This window comes from Anabrus simplex, chromosome 1 (assembly GCF_040414725.1).
Source record: "Anabrus simplex isolate iqAnaSimp1 chromosome 1, ASM4041472v1, whole genome shotgun sequence".
NCBI lineage: Eukaryota > Metazoa > Arthropoda > Insecta > Orthoptera > Tettigoniidae > Anabrus > Anabrus simplex.
This window is the reverse complement of record NC_090265.1, coordinates 370,082,745-370,100,514: the sequence shown is the minus strand read 5'-3', so window position 1 is coordinate 370,100,514 and position 17,770 is coordinate 370,082,745. Positions and strand designations below refer to the sequence as shown.

At 38.4% G+C, this 17,770-nt stretch overlaps 1 protein-coding gene across 2 annotated transcripts in view; it reads right to left on the bottom strand.

Moving 5' to 3' along the window:
- Positions 1-17,770, bottom strand: part of ATP7 (copper-transporting ATPase 1) — a 570,660-nt gene that overhangs the window by 538,032 nt on the left and 14,858 nt on the right. The gene's annotated exons all lie outside the window — the stretch shown is intronic.

The window sequence follows — 17,770 nt, the reverse complement described above, 5'->3', positions numbered from 1 at the left end:
AGTGTTCAAAAGTAATTCTCGAAGACATTTCGTTATATACACTGTCTCCAAGCACTGGAGTTTATTGCACTGCCGTGCCTCACTTATTATCACAACACACGCTAATTTCACTGAAGTCCTGTTCGCAATGCCAGCTTCATAAAATATGGTGAATTAACATAATAATGAAAATTAATCAACAAACTCACATGATATATTTCTTAAGATTTCTTATATTGTATGTTCCTACAATATTTCCTTCCTTGTCTTCTAATGAATAAGCACATTTCCCAATCCGTTTCACTACGGTGAAGTATCCCTGATATAACAAGAAAAACTTAAAAAATTGACCAGCTTCTGCTGATGACGGGAGTGGCACTCTGAGTAAAACCTTGTCACCAAGCTCAAATTCATCCAATGTAGTCTTACAAAAATTATCATGCACAATCTTACCGTGTTATCCTTCTTAGGTATAATAACAAGTGGATTTAAATTAGGACTACATGATGGTTCAATTATATTATAATCTAGCATAATGTCAATCTGCTCTTCAACAGCGCTAGCGTATTTTAACGGAATGGGATATTTCGGTCCTACAAAAGTTGAGTTATCAATAACATTAAATTTGTGTTCGTAAAGATGTGTTCTACCAGGCCGATCGCTAAAAACATCACTATGTGATATCAATAATTCACACAATTCGTCCTTCTGACTTTCCGCTAACTTACATTTCTCCACTGTCTCATACAATTCATCTCTAGAATCTCTCTGTATAGACACATGGCAGACATCAATATTTTTCCTCATATTAGGAATTTCCCAAGATCCTTCCGTACTAGAACACACTTTATTCGCACTAATTTCTGACAAAACATCATATGGTAAACTGACTTCCCTGCTACTCTTTCCCCAAATAAGATTGACATTACACAGATCAAAATTTAATTTAGCCTTGTGACACGTTAACCAGTCGGTACCTAAAATAACGGCATAAACTAAATTAGGCACAACTAAGCATGGTTGGAAAATACATTCTCCACTTATGTTAATGGGGACAGCTATTTGTTTATTCACTCTTTGAGACTTGTTTCCAACAGCTGTTACGATGAACGTATTCCTCACTGGAATTTCCGCTACCTCATACTTCTCTCTCAAAACTTCCTCATACAGCTTGGAATTTACACATGACTTCTCACTACCAGAGTCCAACAAAATCTTAACTTTTCTGCCCCATATCAGCAGTTCAATCGTCGGGGTAACAGTAACACTACTTAAATTATCCTCATTACATAATATAAGATCACTTAACAAATCTTGCCTTATATCTAAATTTAAATTACACTTATAAAATTTATTGTTTACGATTAAGTCGTCACTTAAAATATTTGAATTATTGCTACTTAGGTCACAATCATGTTCACTTACAACTATAGGCTGGTCGACATTAACATACTTATCTACCTTATACGTGAACTCACCATTTACGGACTGTCTCAGTGACCTGTTTATACAGTCCGTTGCGCGTTTAAAGTACTTGGTTCGGTTACGACTTGTTGGTTACACACCTCAGTCGGCCTCCCCTGTTGCCTATTTCCTCTAGCGTCATTATTATTATTATTATGGCCTGTATTCTCCCGCCTCCCAGCTTCTGGTTGATTACCATAATCATGCCTCCCAGTCCTGAAATTTTCCGAACTATTTTGATAATTTCTCTCCCTGTGGAAATTATTATTAGGTCTCTCCTGATATTCTCTTCTGTAGTTACGATTATTCATAGGCCTGTCCTGATTATTAGATTGGTTACCCCTTCCTTCTACATTCCTATTTAGTGTCCTATTATTATTCAAGCTACTACCTAAAGCATCAAAACTTTCCAACAAAATCTCCATTTCCTTAATAGTCTCCACTCTTTGCATACAAACAGCTTCTCTTATTCTATCGGGATAGTGCTTAGCCATAAGTCTAACTATATCAGCCTCAGGTCCAATACATTCTAAATTTCTCCACACCAAAACATGAGCCAAAAAGTATTCAGTCATTCTAACACCCTCGTTAGAATTATACCTGCCAAACATTACTCTCTCTCTCTCTCTCTACTCTGAACACCTTCACTCCAAAATTTAGCCATGAATTTCTCCTTAAATTCAGTTAGACTAGACATCGAGCTTTTATATACTTGAAACCAAGACTTAGTCTCTCCTACGAAAGCATTAGATAAGATCTCCAATACAGTTTCCCAGCTAATACTATTGTCTCTTAATTGAACAGCAAATTTCTTCTCTACTACTCTCATAAATTCCATCGGGTTAAATTCTTTCCCAGAAAACTTAGGTAAGTCATGATCTCTAGTGATTAAACCATTATTTACAATTATCTCACGTACATTCTTACTATCACGCACTTCTTGCTGGAGTACTCTCTGGCAACTAAGAAATTTTTCTTCCACTGTTTCCTCAGTCTTTTCTTGAATTTTTCTTAATTCCTCCAACTTTTTTTTCGATTCTCTCACCTTCTGTGATAATGATTTCTGCTCACTCCCTAGATCACCTACTTCTCCAAGTTTTCTTTCCACCTGTTCTACCCTACTAATACATTTCCTAGTTTCTTGCCCCACTGTATTGGTTATCTTTTCAAACCTTTCTTCTACTAACTCATTGATTTCTCCTTTATTGGACTCGATCTTGGCGCCTAATTCATCAATCTGTTTGATGCATGTCTCACTAATTTGCTCTATTTCCGTATGGAGATTGCTCCGACCCAATTCCATCTCAGCTCTGATATCACTACACTCCTTATTTACTTTACTTTCTAAATTATTAATTTGCTTACTTATTTCTAACACCTTATGATCTATCTTATTACTAACATCATCAATCTTCTTATTAATACTATTTATGGCATTACTCTGAGCTTCAATTTTTTTACTAATAATATTATTCTGAGATTCAATTTTCTCACTCATAATATTATTCTGAGATTCAATTTTCTCACTAATAACCGTTTCAATTTTCTCACTCATAATATTATTCTGAGATTCAATTTTCTCACTAATGACCGTTTCAATTTTCTCACTCATAATATTATTCTGAGATTCAATTTTCTCACTAATGATATTATTCTGCTCAGTCATTTTGGACATCAGCAAATTAAATGAACCCAGGTCAATCACCCCTTTACTTTGATCTTGCGTGACAGCGTTTTCCTCACTTTCTACTATTTTCTGACTTTCAGCAGGTCCCAACTTAGTCACCAACTTCCTATTTATGTTACCACCTTGGATTTCCTTGGACACAATAACCTCAGCCTCATCACCTGACTGCATATTGCTATCCTTGTCCATCTTCGGTTTCCTACTAATTTTTCGCGATCTCAAAGCTATTTCCCCTTGCACTTCCTCTGACATTACCCCTTAAATACAAACTTCAACAAAATGACCTTCCTAACATTACTCGGTGAATTTAACATGTGCGTACTCATTAAAAGAACTGATCCATGTATATTGCCATTCAGAAACACTTTTTCTGAACCTTTCGAGTTCCACGTTGCTGGCGACACTTTGTGGCTACTCCAACCACTACTCTTATACCTTCATATCTTCCACATAATATAAATAACATTTGTTTGAGCGCCAGTTGCTTTTTTAAGAAAAACAACAAAATTCGGTAGAGCATACCTCTTATATCAATTATCTCAAGGCGTGAGGTGATAAACTCACATATCTGGCAATATACAGGGATATGGATCAGGACAATATTAAATTACTGTTGCATTTCCACAATTGAGGATTGTACATGGAACTGGAATCACTTATTATAATTAAAATAAAACTGAGTTTATGACTATAATTTACGTCACAATGAACAATCATTGACGTCTTTTAATTTAACAAAAGAAATATATCGTGAGATTTGCGGTACTAATAAAAGGAAAATTTAATCTAAACAAAAAAAAAAGCTATTGGCATGAACTTGAAGTGAGATGTGATATCGCCGCTGATTACACTCTTCTTCATGTTATGAATGCATAACATGTCTGATGCTTTAATTACCTGTTGTCTGCATACACCGCTGTTGAACTTGAAATTCTTGGGAAAACCTGTGAGCTGAAGTCGGGAGCCGTCTGTTGTAATCTTCTTATATAACAAGGAGTTGGCCTACATACCATGTACGCGTGTAGGGAGCTCCAATGTAATTACGTCCACTCAATATATTTTAAATAATTGGAAAATATTATTGAAACATCTTGTGAAGTCCATCCTCACAAGAAGATGATGTTTCTTTATCAGCATAATACCCGTCTCTGCTCGGATACAACCACCACTTGTAGACTTCCTCGATGATTATCTCTTCAAACACAACTCTTAGCTCTGACCATCATACTAAGACCACTTCTTCCATTTGATACATCTGACTGTTACATATGATCTGCACGATATCAACTGCTTATGAACTGAGTACCATCAACTGAATAGATATGATGAACTGAGTACCTCTCCCTACCGTAGCATCACCTTATATCACCTCGTGATGACGACTCATCTCCCCACTCACTGTTCATCCCTTCCACTTCCACATACAGTAGCTGGCGAATACTGACACTTGGTAGTAATCACGTGTCCACGCACTGATGTCATCAGTCAAGCGTTGTCTAAGCTTACCCAAGCGGATCGAGAATGACTAGGCCGAATGCGTCACCGGGAAATCTCCTTGCACAGTTAAACATAGCCTCGATTGCAAAATACTATGCCAGCTCATCTAGCCAAAGTTACAAGCCACAGCATGACAATATGAAACCAACAAATCTCACTTACTACAATACAGAATAATTACAAACATATTCACTTAACCTATGATTAAATACAATAATATACGCGATACCTAATTATTACAGTCTAAATGATGAGAAACAGAATATATAAAATCTGAGTCGGGTTAATAATGATAATAATAATAATAATAATAATAATAATAATAATAATAATAATAATAATAATAATAATAAATACTGAATGAAATCTGTAACCTAGTTGTACGGTTACAATGTGACTTGTCTCCTGAATTTTCCAGATTGAAAGTTCGCCACAAACTGACCTCTGCCCACTTGGATCCTAGTTCGTTTCAGCTAATGAATGTAAGACTGGCATTTCAACTATTCAGTAGATCAGTCACTAATAGTACAGCATTCTATCGGGGTATTAGAACACAGGGTTTAGAAGACAGTAAACAAACGGAAATTTTTACAAGCGATTTAAACTGTTTGATTGAAGCATTAAATTTGGCTATTCCCACTCAAGCACTGTATAAAGGATCACAGGCACATGAAAATTTAATTAAATGGCAGAATGTTCTCAGAGATACTCAAAATTCATTCGCTTCACAAAGGACACTGGAATCTTTAAGAGTTATCGTGGAAAGTACCTTAGAAGTGTCTGAATATTTGTAGGAACACAATTATAGCTACGTTTTGACAGGAAAATTTAATCAAGATCCCCTAGAATGTCATCTCTGTATCCTGTGATCACTAAGTTCTGATGATCATCCGTCCACTATCGACTTTCTACATTTACACACGTTGCAGTCTATTTACGTACCGACTAAACTTGCCTTATTGTCTGGCGGAATCTGTGAGTGCAGAGCTGAATCCCCATTGACATCTCTTGTTAATCAAATGCGTATTCTTGCAAGAGAAATTGAAAGTAAAAATCGTGCAGTCAAGATACAAGCTGTAGATGAAATCAGGGAAAAAATTGTGAACATCGAAAATGACATTCAAATACCAGACTAGGAAAACAGTTTACCTGAGTTAAGTGGGCAGAATTGTAGCAAAGAGTACTTAGTGTATCATTTACCCGGATACATAGTGCGGAATATTTCAAAAGTGGTTCAGTATGATTTATGTCGTCCTTTTCTTTTAGGCAAACCGACTGATAATGTGCCTACTTCCCTACACTAATTAAAGATTACGGCTCAATGCAAAGCGCCACATATCTCATGTATGCGTTGGAAAGTGTTTATAATGTGTTGTTGCGAGTGGAAAATGTTGTTGAGGAAAAGTTATTGTGTATGGATAGTTTATGGGGTGATACTTTCTTTGAGTGCTTGGATAAATTAGATGTTATTAAAGTGAAGTCATCGCAGTTGGGGTGCTGTGAAGATGATGTGCTGTGTTTGCTACCAAAACTCGTATTTCACTACTTGAAATGTCGATTCTTCTTCCGCATGAAGGAGATAAGAAGGGAGCTGGTTACTTCGAAGGCAGCGAAATCATCCAGGAAATATTCCAAAGTGTCCAGCAGATGAAATAATTTTCAAACATAAGTTGCATGCTTGAGTTTCTTAGTAGATTTTGAAGTAGTAGTCCCAATAATGCCTCTGTTATCCTCGTGCTCAGTCATCACTGTGGATGGCAGTGCCATCTGTGCGGCGGTCCAATGTAACTCGTGAAGATGTCGCACTTCCTCTTTGATACGCTATGATAGTATGTTGTAACATATGTTGTAACACATAATTTTGATATAGAGGCAATTGGAACGTCCTCTTTGTGATAAATGACACTGGTGTGTCGAGAACTGCCATAATTCAGAATGATATAGGGACCCTAGTGTAAAGTTTTTCACATTAAATATGAAAAAGAAAGAAGAGAGAAATAGATATTGGCAGTGAACCAAAAATTATACCAGAAGTATAATTCATACATAACTGACACTTTGAGAATGACAGTGGTGTAAGTCATTATTAAAGCATACATTCATAACATCTCATATGTTCCTTGCCCTTGTTTATTGTAACGCTATATTCATTATTATTATTATTATTATTATTATTATTGTCACATTATTCCACTAGGATGTTGATTTTATCCCATATTTACACACACAGTTGTTCGAAGACATTCCCTTGCTGTTTCTAAGGAGCGATCATTGAGGGATATTTTCATTTATGATGGATTTAATGCTGTGAATTTTATACCCAAAAGTGAATCAAATAATATCACAAAAGAGCACGCTATTTCAAATGATATCATAAGGTTTGATCTTTTTGTTTACATCACACCGACACAGGCAGTTTGTATGGCGACGATGGGATATGAAAGGGCTAGGATCAGGAAGGAAGCGACCGTGGCCTTAAATAAAGTACAGCCCCACCATTTACAGTGTGATTCGAACATACTATCTCCCGAATGCAAGCTGACAGATCCAATAACAACAACAACAACAATAATAATAATAATAATAATAATAATAATAATAATAATTTGTTGAGTTCGAGAGGTGCCCCGAGATGTTCGTGGCTGTGGGTAAGCATTTCCTCCTAACCAAAAAGGTTATGGTTTTCCCGCCAACACTCGGGTGGCCACATCATCTGTAGAATTGACGATACTAGATATGCAAAAAACTGCTTGGTATAATTAATTCAAAGAAGGTCAAAATCAGCTGGTTTGAGGAAATAAAGCAGGACTTAAAAGAAATGAACATCAACAGAAGATACCATCAGGGATCGCAAGGCTTTTGGAACTCTGGTTGCAAGGCACACGTTCACGGAAAAGGCTAAAAGAACCACAGCGAAACAATGGAAGGAAGAATGCAAGAAACAGCATAGCAAGTTCATGATGAGATTTTGTGAGAAGAAGAAAGGAAAACCATCAAGCTAAAAAGTTCCAACGTGCTCTGTAAACGGGCATAATGAAGAAATAATAACAACAATAATGTTCTTGATTTTACGTCTCGATAACTACTTTTATGGTTTTCGGAGACGCCGAGGTAGGCCTACTGGTATTTTGTACCGCGGGAGTACTTTCACATACTGGTAAATCTATTGACACAGGGCTGACGTATTTGAACACTTTCAAATACCACCGGTCTGAGACAGGATCAAATCTGTCAGAAAGCGAGCGCCATAACTATCTGAGCCACTCAGCGTGGCTTCTTAAGTGTGTATTTTATATGCTAGCCGACAGTGGACTCCCCAAAATTTAAAAATTTTGGAATATAACTTTCAATTTTAAACCATACCAAAGCATGTGTATCTTGCTAGTACCGTATAATAGAAAATTGAAACAACATTTGAACCAATCCATCTACTGTATATACCTCGAATTTGGTCAAATATGTATTTATTTGTACATAAATGTGAAACCTATATTTGGTAAAATTAGAATCAAAACTGGGGGTTTCAAAATTCAGTCATAACTCTCCTTAATATGTTTCACAGGAAAGAATTCAGATTTATTTACAAGAAGAGTAAATCTGGAAATAGCACGAAATTAATTGTCACATTATAAAAATTTAGCCCCTGTGGTATAGTGGTCAGTGTGATTAGCTACCACACCCGAAGGCCCAGGTTCGATTCCCAGCTCCGCCACGATATTTGAAAAGTAGTACGAGGACTGGAATGGAGTCCACTCAGTTTTGAGAGGTCAACTGAGTAGAAGGGATTTCGATTCCCACCTCAGCTATTTTCAAAATGGTTTACCGTGGTTTCCACTTCTTCTCAAGAAAAATACTGGGATGGTACATAACGTAAGGCCACGGCTGCTTCCTTCCCTGTCCCTTCCAAACTTCCCACCACCCCTGTTCAGCAAAGCAAGTGAGGCCACCTGGACGAGGTACTGGTCCTACTCCCCTGTCCGTGCCCCCAGCCAAATCTCACGTTCCATGACACTGCCCTTGAGGCGATAGAGGTTGGATCACTCCCGGAGTCCGAGGGAAAAAACCAAACCCTGGACGGCAGGAGGGTACTCAGAATGAGGAGAAAAAGACTGTTAGGAATGTACTGTACTATATGGATGAAGCTCAGTGCATAAACGGGCTTCAGTTGTGGGGTCATGTGAGGCAAATTGAGGAGGTAGGTTATGGAGGGTAAGAGAAGAAGAAGTAGACGAAGACGACCGGGCTGAGTGGCTCAGATGGTCGAAGCACAGGTCTTCTGACCCCAACTTGGCAGGTTCCATGAGGCCAGGTAATTAGTTACAAATAGACGGTTGTGGCAGCAGTTAGTAAATTCACAGAGGCTTGCAGGAGAATGCTGAAAGGTAGGTAGGTAGGTAGGTAGGTAGGTAGGTATTTGTACTGGAAAATTCTGAATGATATGCCACAACTAGTTGTTTCAGAGATGTTTAAGATTTCTTAAGCACAAGGCACATTGGGTGTAGACCTGGAGTTAGGTACAGAGAGAGGTCCTAATTAAAATGAATTCAGATGTTTAAAATACTGAATTTATTCACATAAAGTTCACCTTACAATTGTGCTGGTTAGCAGTGAAGTTCTCCATACATCCTCCTTGTTGAGCGGCCACCCAACCATGGAAACACGGTCCTTCGTGTTCAGCAACAAAACCATGGAACCACGATCCCACAAAGGCAGCAATCAAAGCATGGAAACATGATCCTTCGTGTTCTGCAATCGAACCATGGAAGCACAATCCTTCGTGTTCAATCTGTAGCGTAACGGTTAGTGTTATTAGCTGCCGTCCTCGGGGGCCCGGGTTCGATTCCCGGTGCTGCCAGAAATTTAAGAATGGCAGGAGGGCTGGTATGTGGTTGAAATGGTACATGCAGCTCACCTCCAATGGGGGTGTGCCTGAAGAGAGCTGCACCACCTCGAGATGAGGACACGGGTTTTCACAGCAACTGAACCATGAAACCACGATCTGTTGTAAGCATCAATGGTCATCGTCGATTCTAGAAGGTCTCGGCGTGGAATAATCACTTACTGATTATGCTACGAGAGTGTCCACATTAACAGTCCCCCGAGTATGGAATGATTTCAGGTAAACCACAGCACTTCGTAATCATAACATAATGTTGAATTATTGATTCGGCTCTGACTTAGAACCAGAATGTTAGTTTGGTAAGATAAGTTGCACTTGTGAAAGGAAAAAAAAAAAGTTTGAATTTCTTCACTTGCGTGGAGTCTTCCTACTAACTGAAATTAACACTGTTCCTTTGCACTATTAACTGCACAGTTTATTCCTATTTGCATCAGAAAATATAGTGTCTGCTGGAATAATTTCAATTTAGAATGATTCCTAAATGTTCTATAATTAAATTAAATGTCTGCAGCGACCAACCAAAAGCACTTGTGAGATGAAGTGTCAATTAGCACATCACAGTTCAAAATGGAACTATCACTTGTAATTACTGCATTCTACACGAATGTCTGAAGTGATTTAAGACTACACTCGTGACATTGAATGTCTATTCGCAAAGTACAATTCATTTGGAAATGGCATTTATGATTACTGCATTCTACACAAAGCACTTTATTATTATTATTATTATTATTATTATTATTATTATTATTATTATTATTATTATTATCTCCTATTAGCAGAGTTCAATTCACTTGAACATGTCACTTATAATTACTCCATTCTCCACAATGTCTGAAGAGAACTACTAGAATACTTGTAATACGAAAAGTCCATTAGCAAAGTATCTGAATATTCTATCACTCAAGTCGTAATGTTAAAGTTTTCAATTAAATTCACTTTGAAACTGTTCTGACATATATGACACATGCAAGTATTGGTTACACTAGGATTTACAAGTCCTGGAGTCGAACTCGTGTCTTTACAAGTTCCTTAATAAAGTTCCGTTACACCGGAATTATTCTATGTCCAAATTTCGTACCACTCGGACAGAGTCCTGTCTTGTAAATACAACACGGTGAACCAACATCGTCGAGGTGCAGATTGTTGTTGTAGTGTTGGTGAACTGGTTGATAGGGTTCAGAATGCTGTCTCTTTTATATAAAACTGGCTCCGACATAACGTTTTACTAAACCTTGAATATCTCCATAATCCCTGGATCGACTTTGGAGAAATTAACATGAAGTTGCCATTGTTTCTAAGTTGATATCTCAATTGGTTCAGGATTTAGAAAATTTCTTGACTGGATGTTTTGAGAAGATATGATGTAACCTGTCCTTGACGAGCGCTGGCCAGGCGATGACGCAAGCAGCGCTGTGTGGGTCGCCAACTTGCTCCTGTGGGACTTATCTTCTGTCAACGTTTGAAAAATACACATCTCAATACTTTATCATTTCTTCATGGTGAATAGTAATTAAGACATACTTTATGTACGGTCAATCCCGGTACAGTATGTATGTATGTATGTATGTATGTATGTATGCATGCATGCATGTATAAAAATATGTATGTCCAAGGGACCCATTTTAAAATAAATAATTTCATATTAATCAGCCACACTACAAGATTTAAAATTTTAATAATAATATCATGTTGTTTTCTTAGGCCTATAGAAAATGTATAATTTTGAAAACTTTAAAGTGTTTTCAAACAACATTTTTCAACTGATTGCCTTTTTCCATCTGATTCATAGTATTATCTGTATTATTTAAATTGCACACTAATAGATGGAATAAAAATAATTAGAAACGACTAAGGATATTCAGATGTTTTTAAATATAGTACAGTTTTTTACTATTCTTATTTGATATTTTATTTGCAACGTATGATCCATTGATGTTCTATATTCAGTTTAAACTCAAAATGAAACCGAGAACTGCAAGTTTATTTCACTAAGGCATGTTTAAAAGCCTATCTTTATTTTTTCTTTTGGTTGATTGCTGCACACATGAAATTCTACCTTTTTTAGCATGAGAAACTACTCTCCATCAAGGTAACAAACATCATGCGCCAACAAGCAAATCGTCAGACACTGTTATCTTAATCTACTGCATGCGCAAAACCATCTCAATTTTATTATATGTATCGTGCATTTGCAAATGCTAATAACCTTTGGAACATTGCAGAAAATCCTACAATGAGAGCATTCTTAGAAAAACATTGTGTTCAACATATACCTTTAGTATATACATTACATAAGAGCCACCTTGATTCAGCATATCAATCAGTACTGAAGAATATTTGCAATGATATTGATGACTGTAATATTTGGATTTCAGTTGATGAAACTACAGATTCACTTGACAAACATATAGTGAACTTAACTGTTGGAAATATGAGCAAAAATGTATCAGGAAAAACCCATCTTTTGTGCTCAAAAGAAGGTCAGATAAAAAACTCCAAAAATATTGCATATTTTCCTAATTCAGGATTAAAAATATTCTATCCAAATGGTGCATAATATCAAAGAGTACTGGTATTGTTAACAGATGCAGCAGGATATATGATTGCAGCAGGTCAGCAATTGAAGTCATTTTACCCCAATCTCACACACTTAACTTGTCTTTTCAATGGCCTCCATCGAGCTGCAGAGAAAGAAAGAAGATTGTTTGCAACAGTGAATAAATTTTTCATAAGTCGCTTTCAAGGATTAGTGTATTCAGAGAGAAGATACCTGACATTCTGCTACCACCTGAATTTTGTAGTTTTGAGATGGGAAACATGGTTGAGGGTAGTAATATACCACGCCAAGAATTTCGAACAAATAGCGCTAATTGTGAACAAATTTTTGCCAGACCCATGGTGTAGAGGTAGAGTGCTTGCCTCTTCGAGGCCTCCGGTTTGATTCCTGGCCAGGTCAGCGATTTTTACTTGGATCCGAGGGCTAGTTTCAGGTCCACTCAGCCTATGTGATTACAATTGAGAAGCTATCTGACTGTGAGATGGCGGCCCTGGTCTTGAAAGCCAAGAATAACGGCCAAGAGGATTCGTCGTGCTGACCACATGACACCTCATTAATTTTTTTTTTTACAATTTCCTTTTACGTCGCACCAACACAGATAGGTCTTATGGCGGTGATGGGATAGTAAACAGCTAGGAGTGGGAAGGACACAACCGTGGCCTTAATTAAGGTACAGGTCCAGCATTTGCCTGGTGTGAAAATGGGAAACCATGGAAAGCCATCTTCAGTACTGCCAACATTGAGGTTCGAACCCACTATCTCCCGAATGCAAGGTGATAGTTCAATAACCAAAACTGCACAGCTACTTGCTCAGTTTCTGTAAACTTTGAGGCTCATCAGAACAAGATAGTAATGGGTGCTGGGGCTATGCTGTTACTGATCAGAAAGGTGAAGCCTTAGAGGACTGGGCACATAAAAAGGATCTCATTTTAATCCAAGATATTAAACAACCAGCTTCTTTAAATAATGGCAAATGGACAAGGAAAAAGAAAAGTATATAAGCCTAACAACATTTTTGCCTCTAGGGGTACTGTAGAGTTACTGTATATAGGAAAGAGGTGAGGCAACCAATCCCCACGAATCAACATCGTCCTATTATGTGCTTTACCGAAACTTTTATGAAGACTCAACAACAGTCACTTAAACAATGATTCAACTTCAGAAAAATAAATTTGGAAACTTTTCAATGTGAGCTGCATAATACCACAGATAACACACCACCTACGCCAGAGCTGTATGATGACTCTGTTGATGCAGTTAAGAAGATATCCAAGAAAACCACACCAAAGGAAGTTACTGGACAAATTACAATCAGGTTTAGAAAACTGACCAGTCTTCTGACAAAACAATTTCTACTGGAGAAGCACTGATGTATGCAGGGTCTGAGTCCAGGAAACAAAATAGGATATAACTACTACAAAACCTTGATATAAAACACAACAGTAGCCAAGCTTGGCATACACTGAAAAATCTTAGCAGCAATTCCATAAGTGCTCCATCAAACTTCAGTCTGTTTCTGAAAACCAACTAACACCCCACATCTTACTCAATGACAAAAACCAAGAGGAAGCACATTAAGGGGAAGTTATCCGTAATCCAAAAACCGCCAAAGTAGTTATTTTGCTAGTTGCTTTACGTCGCACCGACACAGATAGGTCTTATGGCGATGATGGGACAGGGAAGGGCTAGGAGTGGGAAGGAAACGGCCGTGGCCTTAATTAAGGTACAGCCCCAGCATTTGCCTGGTGTGAAAATGGGAAACCACAGAAAACCATCTTCAGGGCTGCCGATAGTGGGATTCGAACCTACTATCTCCCGGATGCAAGCTCACAGCCGCGCGCCTCTACGCGCACGGCCAACTCGCCCGGTCCAAAGTAGTTAGTGGGACGTAAATTAAATATTATTATTATTATTATTAATTATCCGTGATGAGACAACAGAGGTACATTTTCTGTTAAACCCATTCAGTCTTCAAGAATTAAAAAGAGCCATGCACAACTTGAAACCTAACAGGGTTGACGGTCTTGACGACATCCAAGGTGAGCAGTTAACTTCAGTACTAAAGCTCTTGAATGGTTGGTATCTCCTTTTATTTTTTCAATTTACTTTTATGTTGCACCAACACAGATAGATTTTATGGTGACAATGGAATAGAAAAGGGCTAGGAGTGGGAAGGAAGTGACCATGGCTTTAATTAAGATAAAGCCTGGTGTGAAAATAGGAAACCATGGCAAACCATCTTTAGAGCTGCTGAAAGTGGATTTCATACCCACTATCTCCCGAATGCAAGCTGATAGTTACGTGATACAAACCAAGCAGTCACTTGCTTGGTGCTATCTCTCTTCAACACCTGCATTACTATACTGAAGATTCTTAAACTGTGGAAACAAGGCCATGTCATTGCTCAATTAAAGCTGTAGGAAGAGCCCAATAATCAATGAAATATTTTACCTCGAAGGAATGATGCTAAATGGAATATATGCCATCACTGATGAAAAATTTCCGAACAAGCTGGCTTCAGATCTGGGAAATTCTGCTATGGTCAAATATTCAATCTAGACCAAAATGCAGTTGGTTTTGATACCGGCCTTGCTCTTGTTGATTTAACTACTTCCTTATGACAGTTAACCACAACAAACTTCTGCAGAATCTGTACCACTTGACAAAGGACTTTGTCAACATCTTTTTTTTTTTTGCACCTTTCTCCACAATTGCTGATTTTATGCTAGTCTCCTTGGGAAAAACAGCAGAAGGCACCTAAAGAAGAATGGACTCCCTCAAGGCAGTGGTTCCAGTCTCTCTGCTATACAACATCTATAAAATCATTCAACCCTTACAGCACATGTTACAACTATAACTGTACAAGGGAAGAGTTTTGAAGCTAAGTAGAACAGAAGTTAACAACAGATCTGGACAAACTGTCAAGCTATTATGACAATAACTTCCTGGTACCGAATCCCTCAAAGACCCAAGTCTGCTCATTCCAGCTATGCAACTGGGAATCAAGGAGGAAAATTAATATATCTTGGAGTGGTCAGCAGCTAGAACACTGTTTTAATTGAAAGTATCTCAAGATTACATTTGATAAATCCCTTGCATTCAGACAACATTGCCTCAATACAAGAACTAAGGTTAACGCCAAAAGCACAATCAGCAATAGGCCCTACTTGGAACATCAGCCTTGGCACCCAGTTTCACAGCAACTGAGTACACTGCTCCTTATAATTTAATAACACACTCAATTACTATAAAAGGAATTTACAACAAGCAACTTTTCAATTTTTTCCAGTAACAATCTTGTTTTGCTGCCAGGCAGAATGTTTTGTACTACGAGAAAGATCTCTCAACATCACAGGAAGTGACTGGACAAAACTTCAATGAAGCCACTTCATCTGGTTTTAGTTCAACTGCTTCATCTACCTCACCTCATAGAACCCTGGCTTTTACAGTCACTTTCCATCATGGATTCTGCTGCAGGACTCTTATGGAACTTTTTGCTGACAGCGGATACCTTCCCAGAGGTTCAGTCAAAACTACCCCTGACTTCTTCCACAATCCTAAATGACTCCACCAGGGGAAAGCCACTCTTCTCAAACGTGGTGATTGCACCCGGCAGCTTGTTGAAGTTTGAAAATGTTCCAGTTTATGCAGGGGGATATCAGCTCCCACCATTGCAGTGCACAGGTCTACAGAAAATAGTTGTTGGTCACTGTTCACCATGGACTGGTAGAAAATCTTTGTTGACACAGCTTTCTGTACTCATGTCAAATGCATCGCAATATTTCTATGTTGATCTGTATGGTATCTTTTCACATTTGATCTGAAAAATAATAAAATTGACTTAAATTACAATGTTCCTATATATTAAATTTTGACATCTGGGCTAATTGGCAATAATGCTTAGTATAAACATGCATTTGTTTCATAAAAAAAGAAAGACTATTAGAGGTGATGTTTCTAGAAGTACAAAACTTTAAAGTACAAACAAGAGAATTTGTAACTTACATGGAAATTGTACTTAAAAATGTTCAGTTATAATCTGGCAGTTTCCTGTCGAGTTCACCGGGAGAAAAAATAATAAAAATGACGTGAAACGATACCTGAGTAGCGTAGAGGAGAGATCCTTCCTATATGCTTGCCCGGGACTCACCAAGCTGCTCCTAGCAGTATTCTTACTTATATAGAAGAATTAAAACGGAGGCACCATAAATCTCAGGTTTGTGAACATTTCATATGTTGCCATTTGCCGGCTGTGGTCAGCCGGGTCATCTGTCATGCGGACTACTTTCTGTTGCCTGCAATAGATCCTGCATCATGTGTCCCACAAGGCTGCCACCCTCGTTGAAAATCAGAAAACCGCGTGATTTGAAATTGTTGTGGCATATGCCCATAACCTTACTTTTTGTCACAATTTAGCAAGACTCTAGATGGGATGCTAGAGCTAATGCTCTCAGACTCTATTTGCCTCCCCCCCACCAAGCACAAAGGTTACTAACCGGACCTCACCAATCCAGACCAACGGTCTTTTCACTGGCCTGGTCTTGTAAAGATAGTCTTTGCAGCCTTGGTAAAACACACAGTGACATCGACACATCGACCAAGCCATGCCATCTTGTATGTCTATCCTCTGTTACATCGTCCTAGCTGCACCACATTGGATCTTCAACCTATGTTTCGCAAAGGCTTAGCGGAAGCGTAATAGAGTTAACTAGAGCCTACACATAGCGCTGGTGAAAGTTGTTCACAATTTTTAAAAATTACAGTTCAGTTGTAGTCCGCTTCTGTGGTGTAGTAGTTAGCGTGATTAGCCGCCGCCCACAGAGGCCCGTGTTCGATTCCTGGCTCTGCCACAAAATTTGAAAAGTGGCACGAGGGCTGGAACGGGGTCCACTCAGCCGTGGGAGGTCAACTAAGTAGAGGTGGGTTTGATCCCCACCTCAGCCATCCTCGAAGTGGTTTTCCGTGGTTTTGCACTTTCTCCTCCAGGAAAATGCTGAGATGGTACCTAACTTAAGGACGCGCCCACTCCTTCCCTCTTCTTTGCCTGCCCTTTCCAATCTTCCCATGCCTTCACAAAGCCCCTGTTCATCATAGAAGGCGAGGCTGTCTGGGCGAGGTACTAGTCCTCCTCCCCAGTTGTATACCCCGACCCAAAGCCTCGCGTTCTAGGACACTGCCCTTGAAAAGGTAGAGGTGGGATCCTTCGCTGAGTCTGAGGGAAACACCTACCCTGGAGGGTAAACAGATAAAGAAAGAAAGAAAAAGAAAGAAAGAAGAGAAATATTTCAGTTGTAAATCTCTATTTTCACAGGAAATGAATCAGAGTTCAAAATACCGATTTTTAATTTTCTTCCACTCTGTGACAAAGAGACCACCGGCGTTCTAACTCCTTGTTCAAAAATTAAATGATTATTTACATTTTAGCAATATAAATTATTGAAAGTTAACAACTAATACAGCATTGCAACAAAACAACTTCCCACATTACGTGCATTAATAGGCCTATAAATGCTACACTTAAATGCGATCATAGTCCAGTCAAGATAAAAGGAACAAACAAACTTACCTCCTTACAGCAAGCTTGGCAGAAGACTACCCTTCCATCCGTAGTGAAATTGGGATCCCCTGTGATCCACCACTTCAGCCAGTAGGACTTCGACGCCTTTCCTTTGCAATTGCAATA